The sequence below is a fragment of the Marmota marmota genome, unplaced genomic scaffold (genome assembly GCF_001458135.2).
Source record: "Marmota marmota marmota unplaced genomic scaffold, marMar, whole genome shotgun sequence".
Taxonomy (NCBI): domain Eukaryota; kingdom Metazoa; phylum Chordata; class Mammalia; order Rodentia; family Sciuridae; genus Marmota; species Marmota marmota.
Window position 1 is genome coordinate 26,718,823 of NW_026000185.1, and position 13,129 is coordinate 26,731,951.

The 13,129-nt window shown below is 46.3% G+C and overlaps 1 protein-coding gene across 1 annotated transcript in view; it reads right to left on the reverse strand.

Moving 5' to 3' along the window:
* The window catches only part of Gtf2i (general transcription factor IIi), a 96,432-nt gene extending 90,524 nt beyond the window's left edge, over positions 1 to 5,908 (reverse strand). Inside the window, exon 1 of the mRNA XM_048789899.1 lies at positions 5,442 to 5,908. The gene's annotated coding sequence lies outside the window, so the exon portion shown is untranslated. The remainder of the gene's footprint in view (positions 1 to 5,441) is intronic.
* Positions 5,909 to 13,129: the final 7,221 nt, after the last annotated feature.

Below are 13,129 nucleotides of genomic sequence, written 5' to 3' on the forward strand. Positions count from 1 at the left end.
GGGAGCCCCGAACCCGAGGACGAGGCGAGCGCCGCGGTGCCCGGCCCTCTCCAGCAAGGGCTGTCAATGGAGGCGCGGGTGGTGGGAGCAAGAACATGGCTGCACCTGGGGCCTGCGCGGCCGCCCGGGTGGGGGAGGGGAGCTAGGGCGAAGGAACAGAAATGCAGACCCGCGGTGGCCCAGGCGTCCGCTCAGCCGCGCCCCAACCGTCCTCCGCGGCCGAGCAAGGCTCCAACCTCATCCTTGCACTGCGATTCCCTGCAGATTGCAAGCCCGGCACGCAGAATAGGCCGGGGAGCCCCGGGATGGCCTGCGCCCTCTCCGCTCCGCCAAGGGAGCTCCTCCGCCCTGCACCACCCTCCGGGACACAAAGGATTCCTGTTAGCGTTTTTCAAAACTTGCCTCAAAGGCGGCTAGGAATGACTTGCCCCGACTTGGGGCAGGCGAGGGGAAGACACTGTTCGAGTTTCTAGCTGCCCCCTCCCCAGCCCTTTCCTCTGCCTAGCTCAGCGTTTGGAAGGAAAGTCGAAAAGCCAGACTCTGGGGCCCCGTTTGTTCGGTCAGCAGCAAAGCAAATTAACTCAAATCTCATGCTCCACGCCCCACTCCCCATTATTTTTTGTTTCTCAATTTTTCTGAATTCAGCATATTTTCAAAATGTGAGATCTTACTGTTCACCCAAGTTACACTCCAAAGTTAAACAACAAACTGGCTCGAGTTGGAAGACTAGACGGTCGCGGACAGCGCTAGATGCAGCGATTCTCAGGGTGTTTCCGCGCCCCCCACGCGCCCGCCGCCCTCCAGCCCGCTCCTCGGTAGGGGGCGACCAGAGGCTCCGGCCAGCCTCCCAGCCTCTTTGTCGCTGGCTCTCTGGAAAACTTTCCGAGCAGCCAGTCTTTTGATGTCGGTCCAAACCCTGCCTTTGGATCTGGGTCCGCGGATTGCCGTTCCCTTTTCCACTCTTGCATGGACCGCACCCAGGAAGCCACCTCTGGATCTCCATGTTAGATTTCTTTGAAATATGAAGAATTTAAAGATCCCTGGGATAGCAGAGGCTATCTACATGCTTACGACCCCCGCCCCCGCAATCACAGTCATTTTGACCTTGCCTAATTCATTCGTGAGTAAAATTTTGTTACTCCATTCGGAGCCTTTCGACAAGTTTTCATAAAAAGAACTTTACTTTTGCACTCAGACTTCACATGCATTCTGTCATATTTAGTTCAATCCCATATTTGCATTACAAGAGTCGGCCCTTATCAACAGGGGTGTGAGCCAGGACCCCCAGAGAGGCCTGCATCTGTCTTCCCCGGGTACCAAGCCCCCCTGTTTCCTCCTACTCAGCATACCTACTGTGAGGCAGGAACTGGGCACAGCAGGAGGCTAACGCGGACAGTCCACAGCAAGCAGCCACGTGGACCGGCCTCTCCTCTCAGCACACCTGGGGCACTGTACTCACCCTTCTGCTTGCTCTCATCACAGCGGGAGACTGGCTTTGGGTGGCATCCTCTATCCTTAACAACTTTTCCCCCTCTGCGGGGAATGGGCCAGCAGCTTGCTCCTGGGCAGACACACCCTTTGGGCCTTTCAGTCCGAACCTGTTCCTGAACCTGTGCAGCCACCCCTTGCTGGCCGTGAACGGCCTCCTCTCGGGCCCGCCGTCGCGCCTCTCGGAGGACGCCTGGCTCAGGTCCTGGTACAGGCTCAGCGCCTTCTGGCGCAGGGCGCTGCCGTCCACAGCCACGCGCCGGCTGCTCATGTCCTCCACCCACAGGCTCAGCGCCTTCTCCATCTTCACCAAGCACTTGTCCCGCACGGTGGCCGTTACTTTGGCGTTCTGGGGGGCCATAGCGAAGCTGGCCCGGATCTCCTTCTCCTTCTTCACGATTTCCCGGATGGAGGATTCATTCTTACTGAAGATCTTGGCCACCTCGGCATAGGACTTCTGCTCCTTCCTGACCAAGAACCTTCACCTTTTCGCTCAGCGGCAGCACTTCGCGGCTCCTCTTGGGTGCATCCACATTGCCGGCCCGGGTGCTCTTGGGCTTGGGCGCCATTGTTAAAAGTAAAATAAGGCCTGGTGCATTGGCTTACCTCTGTAATTCCAACCACTTGGGTGACTGAGATAGGAAGATTGCAAGTTCAAGGGCAAGCTTGGCCTCTTAGAGAGACCCTGTCCCAGCCCAGCGCAATGGCTCAGGCCTGTAATCCCAGCAACTGGGGAGGCTGAGACGAGGATCACAAGTTCTAAGGCAGCCTTAGCAATGGGAAGCACTAAGCGACTCAGTGAGACCCTGTCTCTAAATAAAATGCATAAATGGGCTGGGGACGTGACCCAGTGGTGGAGCACCCCTGAATTCAATCCCTGGTAACCCCCCCCCCAACAAAACACAAACACACACAAAAATGTCCCTGTCCCAAAATAAAAGGAAAAACGCTGGGAATGTATATAGCTCAATAGTACAGAGCTTGCCTAACAAGCTCAAAGCCCTATACAAAAGTACTTAATCCTCAGTACTGAAGGGGAAAAAAAAGGTGAAATAAGAGTTACTTGAATGTGCCTATTGAGAAACCATGACTCCAACAAAAGATCTGATAACTGAGACAACTGCTCCACCAGAGGGCAGGTAGCATATACAAGGGGATACACTGAACAAAGACACGGTTATGTCAGGGTGTGTTGGAACTAGACAGTATTTAAGCTACTCAAAACCATGCACAGTTTAAGGGAGCCTCCAAAAAGGGAGCAGCTACTGTACTAGCTCACATATCTAGGAAAAACATAACTTTTGAGAGGCCCACAGCTCCATTTGTTAGAGCACCCAGCTTACTAGATGCAAACATTCAGCCCTTTCGGATGTCAGTGTGTATATTTTACAGAGAGGATCATTTCTGGATTGGTGCCTTCAGGTTGAGGTCAAGTGAAAGGAGAGTTCACAGGAGATGATGAAGTTACAGAGTAGCATTTGGGAGTGTGTGGAAAGTTAGTAAGTCAGAAGTCCATTTAGTTAAGATGACCTTTGTCATGAAAACTTGCTTGGAAGATAGTCTCTTTCTTCCATGAATTACTTTGCTTAACTGTTCAGAGTGGAATTTTGCTGTGTCTTCATAAACAGCTCCAACTTCTTCTTTATTTATGCAGTTTATTTATGTATTTTTTGGTACTGGGGATTGAATCTAGAGGCACTTTATCACTGAGCCACGTCCCGTCCCCAGTCCTTTTTTTTGAGGGGGTTGCTGGGGATTGAACCCAAGGCCTTGTGCCTGTGAGGCAAGCACTCTACCAACTAAGCTATATCCCCAACCCCCCAGCTCTTTTTAATTTTGAGACAAGATCTCACTGAGTTGCTGAGGGTCTCCCTAAGTTGCTGAGGCTGGTCTGGAACTTGCAATTCCCCTTCCCCAACCTCCCGTGTCTCTGAGATTACAGGTTCACACCACCCCTCTTGGCTTCCAACTTCTTTAAGGTTGAAGCCATTCCAAAAACTGTTAAATCAACATTAGCAAGGTTTAAATCACTTATAATGAAAAAAGTGTCCTTTTGTGTCAATGAACGTTGACTTTGTAGAGACGATGTCTTCTTCTCAGAGCTCTGCCACTGAAGCTTGTAACCTTCAAAGTCATGTTGCACAATCATCAATTCCAGGGTTCTTCAGCCTTCACTAAGGCCCGGCTCCCCAGGACAGTTGCCGGAACACTGTAGCTGCTCCTTGACCGTGTCTCCCTCACCTCACTCGTTCAAGTGCCACATTCTTGGGGCCATTCTATAAGCTACTCTGGAAAACATCCCTCTGTACAGCCAGGTTTTTTCCAAACTAGAATCAGATTGCTGTGTTTTGGTTTGAACAACAGATGAAAAATTATAGTTGATTTTTGTCTAGGAATGATGTGATACTGAGTCTTCCTTGAACACTAGAGTCAGCAGGATACAGGTACTAACACAGGTACACCCAACTGAGAGGGCAGGAAAAGCAGGGAAGGTGCTGGGGAGCAAACCCCCAGCTGAACACACAGTGGGCAGGCGCCACCACTGAGCCCCACCCAGCCCAACCTTTGTACCAGGGATTGAATTCAGGGCCACTGAGCCCCATCCCCAGCCCTATCATGTATTTTATTGAGACACAGGGTCTCCCTGAGTTGCTTAGCACCTTGCTTTTGCTGAAGCTGGTTTTGCCCCCTGAGCCGCTGGGATTACAGGTGTGTATCACCGCACCCGCCTGCTAGTCTCTTTTTCTGAAGTTTAGCCTGATGTGTGCAGTCCTGCAGGGAAGTGTCCATATGATGTGACATCTCTAATCTTCTGTGCTGTGTGAGGCAGCCCCAAGCCGAACAGACTGTGGCTGAATCAGAGGTGGTCCAAATGTGACCTCTTCCACCAGCTCACAGGCATCTTCAGAGACTCAGATTCTGGCCTTGGTCACTGCTTTCAAATAGCAAGTGACCATGAGAGCCGGGGTAGGAAACCCCAAGTGCCTGCGCCTGCACCACTTTGTGAAGCTTAGTTGGTAGAATTATATTGCGCTTGGACTTTTTTAAAGACACTCATTTGGACCCTAACTTAATAAATTTTCTGTGACTCTGTCATATATATTAGACTGTGCAAAAAACAAAAACAAAAACAAAACCTCTTTTTTGAGATCTGGGGATCCCACCCTAGGCCTCCCATATGCTAGGCTAACACTGTACCACTGAGCTACTCCCTCAGTCCCAATTAAGTGTTATGGGGATAATAGATAATACTATTCAACATTTGAAACATCATTTTAAAATATGATATGAAGTCGGGCACGATGGTGCACGCCTGTAATCCCAGCAGCTTGGGAGGCTGAGACAGGAGGATCAAGAGTTCAAAGCCAGCCTAAGCAACTGCAAGGTGCTAAGCAACTCAGTGAGACCTTGTCTGTAAATAAAACACAAAATAGGGCTGGGGATATGGCTCAGTGGTGGAGTGCCCCTGAGTTCAATCCCTGGTACCTGCCCCCCAAAAAAGGCTGGGGATATGTCTTAGCAGTTAAGCACCCCTGAATTCAATACCCCGTATCAGTAAATACATAAATTATGAATAAAATGCTCATGATTCTTTTGTCACTAGAGAATAGCAACTCTGCTTTAAGGAAATAAGAAAAGAGCTTATTGTGAAGCCCAGTATGATGGCCCATGCCTGTAGTCCCAGGGACTCCAGCAATTCAGTGAGACTCTCAGCAACTTAGCAAAGCCCTGTCTCAAATTTTTTTTAAAAAAGTGGTAAAGTACCTCTGGGTTCAATCCCCAGTAGCAAAAAGAAAGGATGGAAGAAAGATAATTGTTTATCCTGAGCCAAATATGAAAGACCCAGGAACACAAATCCATCAGGTTACCCTGAATGGCATGCTCCACTGTGGAAGAAGTCACATGAGCTTTCACAGTCACAGAACCAAAAAAAGGCTCAATGAATACGTTACCAGTTCCACCGGTGGGAGCATCAGATTGGGGCCACAGCTAGGCAGGGGCACCTCTTCTGGAGGGTTCAGGTACCCAGCACTCTTGGCTTCAGGTGGTGGAGGCTAGAGTTCTGCTAAGCTGAGAGACACATCCCCAGAATTTTATCTGTTAGCCAGGAGAATGTCAGGCCAGATACAAGTTAAGGTAATTGGTTCCTAAAGGGCTAAGATAGCCCCAGATAAGTTTGGTTCTTGACCCACAGCATTCCTTGGCTCTGAAGTTGAGATGTCCTAGTCATCCAAGATCAAAGTGAGTCTGCAGAGATCCTCAGCACAGATACAGCTTCTCTCCAAGAATTTCCGTTCACAGACTGATACTTATCATGGGTGAAAGTTGGACTTGTTACATCATCTGATCAAGAATGCTGCTGGTCAACGAGGAATAAGGAATCCCAGCAGCCCATCTTTTCGGAGGCTGCCTCGGTCAAGAACATTGCAAGGTGTTCTTCCAGGGAAACATTTTCATTTTCAAAGATTAGAAAAATGGAGTCAAGAAAAACTTTCCAAATAAAACACTTGACCTCTACTCTTGCAAGATATCATTCCTAAGATCAAGAGAAGGAAAATCTTGGTTGAGAACTGAACAAATATCCGCATTCCTCCTCCTCCTCTTAGTGTCCAGTTTGTTGATTCTCTTTCCCTTTACCCTCCTCACCGGCTTCTTAATTCTTTACCTTTGTTATTTATTAAACCTTTCCTCTTTTTCTAGTGAATCATAGCAACCTTTTCATCTTGATTTTATTTACTCATTTATTTGGTACAGGGAATTGAACCAGGGGTGCTCTACCATAGTTCTTTTTATTTTATTTTTTTGACTCAGGGTCTCCCTAAGTTGTTTACGACATGGCTAAATTGCTGAGGCTGGCCTCAAACTTATGATCCTCCTGCCTCAGCCTCCCAGGTTGCTGGGATTATAGACATGTACCACTTGTCCCTGGCTCCATAGCAACCTTTTTAAACCCCTTTAACCTTGTGTTTATTAATATTTGTATTATCTTATTTATTATTTGTGATTTATTAATTGCAGGACTGGGAATTGAAGCCAGGGGTGCTCTCCCACTAAGCCAGCATCCCCAGCACTTTTGATTTATTTGGACACAATCTTGCTCATTGCCCAGGCTGGCCTTGAACTTGGGATCCTCCAGTCTCAGCTTCTGGAGTCCCTGGGATCAAAGATATATAGCAGGAGCCCTGCTTGTGTTTATTATTCATAAGGTAGATACATGGGGAAAGTTTTCAGGTTAAAAAAAAAAGGGACTTCTTAAACAAGGGATGGGGGGGAGGGGGAGGGAGACAATAAGCACCATGTTGTACTCCAGTGCAATTAGCCCTGGGCTTTGTTTAGAACGGTCGCCATTGTTTTTCAGGGACTGAGAAAGTATTGTATCAGCCACCCTGGGGAGGGACCTGGCCTTGGGGTTCACACTGTGGAGTTCACACAGGGAGGAAGGGGACCCCACCTGGCAGGACCACAGGGGAATGCTCCTGGCCTGGCTGACCACCTTGGGAACTGCTGGAAACCAGCCCCCAGGCTGCAGGGCAGGGAGAGGCTAAGTGACTTCACCTGAGAGACTGAGGGCAACACCAGTCCCTGATCTACCCCTGGGCATGCACGGCCTGGAGGGTTGGGTTTGTTGTTGTTGTTGTTTTCCTTGGTGCTGCTCAGGATGGCACTGGGGGCCTTACACACTAGGCAAGAGCTCTACCGGAGCTACACCCGGCCCCTAAAGCCTGAATGTCACCAAGACAAATGGAGACTACATCCCATCCAAGCAGACCTGATAAGGGAATCTGACACTCTATATACTCCTCCAATGGATGGGATAAGATGACACAAGAAGTATAGAGATAAGGGGCCAAGATTAAATTGCAGATGTGACAGTGATAAAACCATATTATTCAAATACACACACACACACACACACATACACCAGGAATTGAAGCCAGGGTCACTTAATCACTGAGCCACATCCCCAGCCTTTTGTATACTTTTTCTTTTGAGACAGAGTCTTGCCAAGTTGCTTAGGCCCTCAATAAATTGCAGGGACTGGCCTTGAACTTGTGAGCCTCCTACCTCAGCCCCTGAAGTCACGGGAATTACAGGCCTGAGCCACCAGGCCTGGCTAAAGCAAATTCTTAGCAGCAAAATTATCACTTTAAAAGATCAAAGGTATAGATCACCCGCCCCACTTGTGTTTATTATTTTTTTGGTAGTGGAAACTTTGACGCACACTGCCAATTTGCCCGCAGAGATGCACCTTTATGCACCCAGACTGTATGTTTGCCCTGGACAGGGTAGGGACACGCCCCATCCCTGCCCTCCTGGTGGAGAGCAACTTCAGGCTGTGCTGAGGGCACAGGAATCACAGCCAGGCTGAGCACCTTTCCATATTTCTATTAGCAACTTGCATTTCTGTTTCTGCAAACAACATTCACGTCTTTTGCATTTTCACAATTAAGTCTTGGCTTTTTTTCCTTATTCTCCTGTGTAAGCCTTTTACATGGGAAAGAAATTTTCCTTTTCTTTGTTTTTTTTTGTTTTGTTTTGTTTTTTGGGGGTACCAGGGATTGGATTCAGGGGCACTGGACCACTGAACCACATCCCCAGCCCTATTTTCTATTGTATTTAGAGAACAGGGTCTCACTGAGTTACTTAGCACCTCACTTTTGCTGAGGCTGGCTTTGAACTCTAGATCCTCCTGCCTCAACCTCCTAAGCCTTTGGGATTACAGGTGTGCACCATCTCACCAGATGCACTCTACCACTGAGCTGTATCTCCAACCCTTTTCAGTTTTTCTTCTGAGACAGGGTCTCACTAAGTTGCCCAAGCTAGCCTGGAACTTGTGATCCTCCTGCCTCAGCTTCCAGAGTTGCTAGGACTATGGTGTGAGTCACTATCCCAGCTAGTTTAATGTTTGTAATGCCATATGTTTTAGTGTGCGGCAGAATGTCATTCCTTTATAGGGGTGACTAATATTCCATCGGGTGTATATGCTGGATCTAGTTCCCATTCATCCCTGGACAGACCCTTCAGGTGTTTCTGTCTCTTGCCTGTTGTGAACCATGCGGCTTTGAAAGTTGACACACAAGGGGCTAGGGATGTGGCTCAAGCGGTAGGGCGCTCACCTGGCATGCGCGGCCTGGGTTCGATCCTCAGCGCCACATACAAAGATGTTGTGTCCGCCAAAAAATAAAAAATAAATATTAAAATTCTCTCTCTCACTCTCTCTTTTAAAAAAAAAAAGTCTTTATTAAAAAAAATATCTCCCTCTTAAAAAAAAAGACTTGGTTTAAATCTTGGCTCAAACATTCACTATAATAGTCGGCTAAGGAAAGTCTTGTTTATAAGATTGTTAGGACAATAATAATTTAAAAAAAAAAAAAGAAAGTTGACACACGAGCAGCAGAATCCCTGTGGTCATTTCTTTTGGATGTGACCTAAGTGTAGAATTATCGAGTTCCGTGGTAATTCTGTATTTACCTTTTTGGGGAACCACCAGGCTTTTGAGTAGCACTGCAATGTTTCACATTGTCACCAGGGCTCGAGTCCCACATCCTTGACACACGGGTCACTTTCCCTTGTGTGTTTTGTTTTCTTTCTGAAATGGTAGCTGTCTCACACAGGGTGAAGGGGATAGGTCTCATGTAGGTGCAGGTTTTGACTTGCCTTCTCCTGGGGACTAATGGTGTGGGACATCTTTTTCTGTGCTTATTGGTTATTGTATATCTTTGGGGAAATGTCCATCAAATTCTTTGTCCATTTTGAAAATCGAGTTCCCTTTCTCTCAGAGACTTTTTGCACTTTATACATTCTTACCAGAAATATGATTTGCAAATATTTTTTGCATTTTTATTTTGTGTGTGGGACTGTTATTGAACTCAGGGTCACGCTAGCACTGAGCTACAGCTCTAGCCCCACCATTGGGATTTTTTTATGTTTTATTTTTTTGGTACTGGAGATTGAATCCAGGGGTAATTAACCACTGAGCCACATCCCCAGCCCTTTTTTACATTTTATTTAGAGACAGGGTCTCTCCAAGTTGCTTAGGGCCTCACTAAGTTGCTGAGGCTGGCTTCGAACTCACGATCCAATCCTCCTGCCTCAGCCTCCCAAGCTGCCAGGATTATAGGCATGTGCGGCAATCACTGGGATTTTGATAGAGATTATGCTGAAGCTATGCATCACTTTGCGTAGTAGTGATATTGTAGAGAGGAAAAAATAATGGTCCCTCTGCCTTCCTGAGTTCTTCGCTGGGACCCCACGGTAACAAAAGACAAATTAATAAAGAGAAAAGCAAGTTTATTAACATGTATATTTCATATTGCATAGGAGAAAACTCCAGGAAAGAGTGACCCTCAAAGAGGTTACTTAGAACTCTGCCTTGTATAGCATATTTCACAGAAAGAAAGAAAGAATAAAACTAAGCAAATAAATTTTCAGAAATGTGACAGGAAAAGGACTTTGAGCCTCTTGGGGCAGCAAATTATGGGAAGGCAAATACATGGGAACCCGAGGGCAGATAAAGGTTAGTTCACACAACTTATGTGGATACCTCTTGCTCTCTCTCCAGGCTGATAAGGGCCTAAAGTCACATCTGGTGACAAACCTTTGTCCTTCTTGGTGGGGGAGGGGAGCAGACATGTTCATAAATTTATGTCCTGCTTCAGGGCGGATAGAGGTCAGGCAGAGAGCTTTCTCTGTGTTTGCTTTTCTTTGGTTGCCTTCAGCTCAAGCTAATCCCCAGGCCAAACTGGCATATTTGGGGGAAGCATATTCTGATCTCTTCAGGGTACTGGGGGTTTTGAAACTGGGTGCTTTAGCACTGAGCCACATCCCCAGCCTTTATTTATTTATTTATTTAGGTACTGGGGATTGAACCCAGGGGTGCTGAACCACGGAACCACATCCCCAGCCTTTTTTATGTTTTATTTTGAGGCAGGGTCTCAATAAGTTGCTTAGGGCCTCACTAAGTTGCTGAGGCTGGCCTTGAACTTGGGATCCTCCGGCCTCAGCCTCCTGAGTTGCTAGGATGAGAGATGAGTGCCACTGTGTCCAGTAAGTATTTCTCTGTTAAACAAGAATCTCAGAGCAAATTGAAATAATCATACTGAGAAGAGTCCTAAGTCATCAATTATCAATTAAAACAGATGCAGGTAATTTTGTAGATTTTAGAACAACAGTTCTAAAACATTAACTAAAATAAATGAAACCCAGGCTGGGGATGTGGCTCAAGCGGTAGCGTGCTCGCCCGGCGTGCGTGCGTCCCGGGTTCAATCCTCAGCACCACATACAAACAAAGATGTTGTGTCCGCCGAAAACTAACAAATAAATATTTAAAAAAATAATAAAAATAAAAAAATAAATGAAACCCCTCATTCAACAATAGAGAATTAAAAACTAAGGGGTTGGGGTTGTGGCTCAGTGGTAGAGTACTCACCTAGCACGTGCGAGGCCCTGGGTTCGATCCTCAGCACCACATAAAAATAAGTAAATAAAGGTATTGTGTCCAAGTACAACTAAAAAAAATAAATATTAAAAAAAAAAAAACGGGCTGGGGATGTGGCTCAAGCGGTAGCGCGCTCGCCTGGCATGCGTGCGGCCCGGGTTCGATCCTCAGCACCACATACAAACAAAGATGTTGTGTCCGCCGAGAACTAAAAAATAAAAATACTAAAAAAAAAAAAAAAACAACTCATTCTTTCCCAGTGTTACGACTTGCTGGTTTACAGAAGATAAAGGGCAAAGGAATAAAAATCTCTAATTGTCTCTGGAAAAGATACTAAAATTTGGTTTCATTGTGGGTTTTTGTTTGTTGTGTGTGTGTATGTGTTATTCACCATGCATGCAAGAAAGAGTGCAAATAGTGAATAGCTCTATAAATTTTCAAAGTGGCAGGTGTGTTGACACGCACCTGTGATCTCAGCAGCTTGGGAGGCTGAGGCAGGAGGATCACAAGTTCAAAGCCAGCCTCAGCAATTTAGTAAGGCCCTGTCTCTAAATAAAATATAAAAAGGGTTAGGGATATGGCTCAGGAGTGGAGGGCCCCTGGTTCAGTCTCAAGTGCTGCCAAAAAATTTTTTGTTTGTTTTCCTTTTCAAAGCAAATATTTTTCCGCATCCAGCCCAGTTCCGGAAATTAAACAATGACAACGTAGCAGAAGCCCCCGTTCCCCTTGCAGTCTACCCATTGAGATAACCTGCATACTGACTTCCTTCAGCATAAATCCACTGTATTTTTCTGAACTTCAGTTTTTTTTCTCTTTCAACCCTGTTTATGTTTAAGATTCATTCTTATTGTTACAAACAGCAAATGATTTGGATGCATCCTGTTTAGATGTTAGTTCTAATTTTTGTTGTTGTTGTTGCTGTTTTTGTTTGGTTGTTAGTTGTAGTTGGACACAATACCTTTATTTCACTTATTTATTTTTATGTGGTGCTGAGGATAGAACCCCAGCCCCGTTCTAATTCTTATAAAAACTTAGAGTAAAACATAGGCACTAATGCTAGGTCCTACTGTTTTAGGTGGTATACCATGAAATGAAATATATGGCCTAATTTTGTCTGCTGCACCAATGAATTGAAAATGAGAAGAAAATAAGGATTATTTGGCCCCAGGTAAAAGGTTATATTTTGTTTCCAGGTAAAGTGAAATGATCAGTGAAGTATCCTACAGACAGGACATTTAAGATTTAAAAAAATAAAACCTGGGGGCTGGGGATATAGCTCAGTTGGTAGAGTGCTTGCCTAGGGTTCAATCCCCAGCAATAATAATAATAATAATAATAATAATAATAATAATAATAAACAAATAAAACCTGATTAGGAAAGTTCATTGTCTCAAAATCAAGTTTCCCTTCCCTTCAGGCACTGTGGCACATGCCCATAATCCCAACAACTTGGAGGCTGAGGCAGGAAGATCACAAGTTCAAGGCCAGCTTCAGTAACTTAGTAAGACCCTGTTTCAAAATTAGAAAAAACACAAAGGGTTGGGGTGTAGCTCAGTAGTTAAACTCCCCTGGGTTCAATCTCCAGTACCAAAAAGAAAAGAAAGTTTTAAAAAGGGCTGGGGATGAAGCCCAGGGGTAGAGCTCTTGCCTAGCACATGTGAAGCTCCCAGTCCTCTCTCTAGTACTGGGGGGAAAAAAATCAAGTTTCCGAAAACAAAATGGACAAAAGTTATTCTGAACTTTTATCCAGTTCCAGCATTGTTCTAGGCACCAGGGAGCCACAAAGTCGTTCCATTTATAAATGACAGGGACACAGTGACACAAATGTGTGTACGGGACCATGTGATTCCAAAGCCAAATTCAAGCAAGAATATCAACCACTGCCAACATAAGCCTCGTTGATAAAGTTAACCAGATTTATATAGTAAAACACAAAACAGCCGGGACTCTAAGTTCACCAAAGGAGTCCAAATCCACTGGCCAAACTCATCTCTCAGATCCAGAGCGACCGACCTCCTGGGCCACCTCCATCCTCGAGGTGGGCTGTGCTAAGCTTGCAGGGATTGGGTCCCTGCAGAGTGGAAGGGGACAAAGCAAGGGGTGGACACGGGCCGCCCAAACTGGAACACGGCCATGCAGAGTGGAGGGCGGCCGGGCAGCAGGTGCTCCTTGGCTCCGGCAGCCACCTGTGCCTCCGTCCCA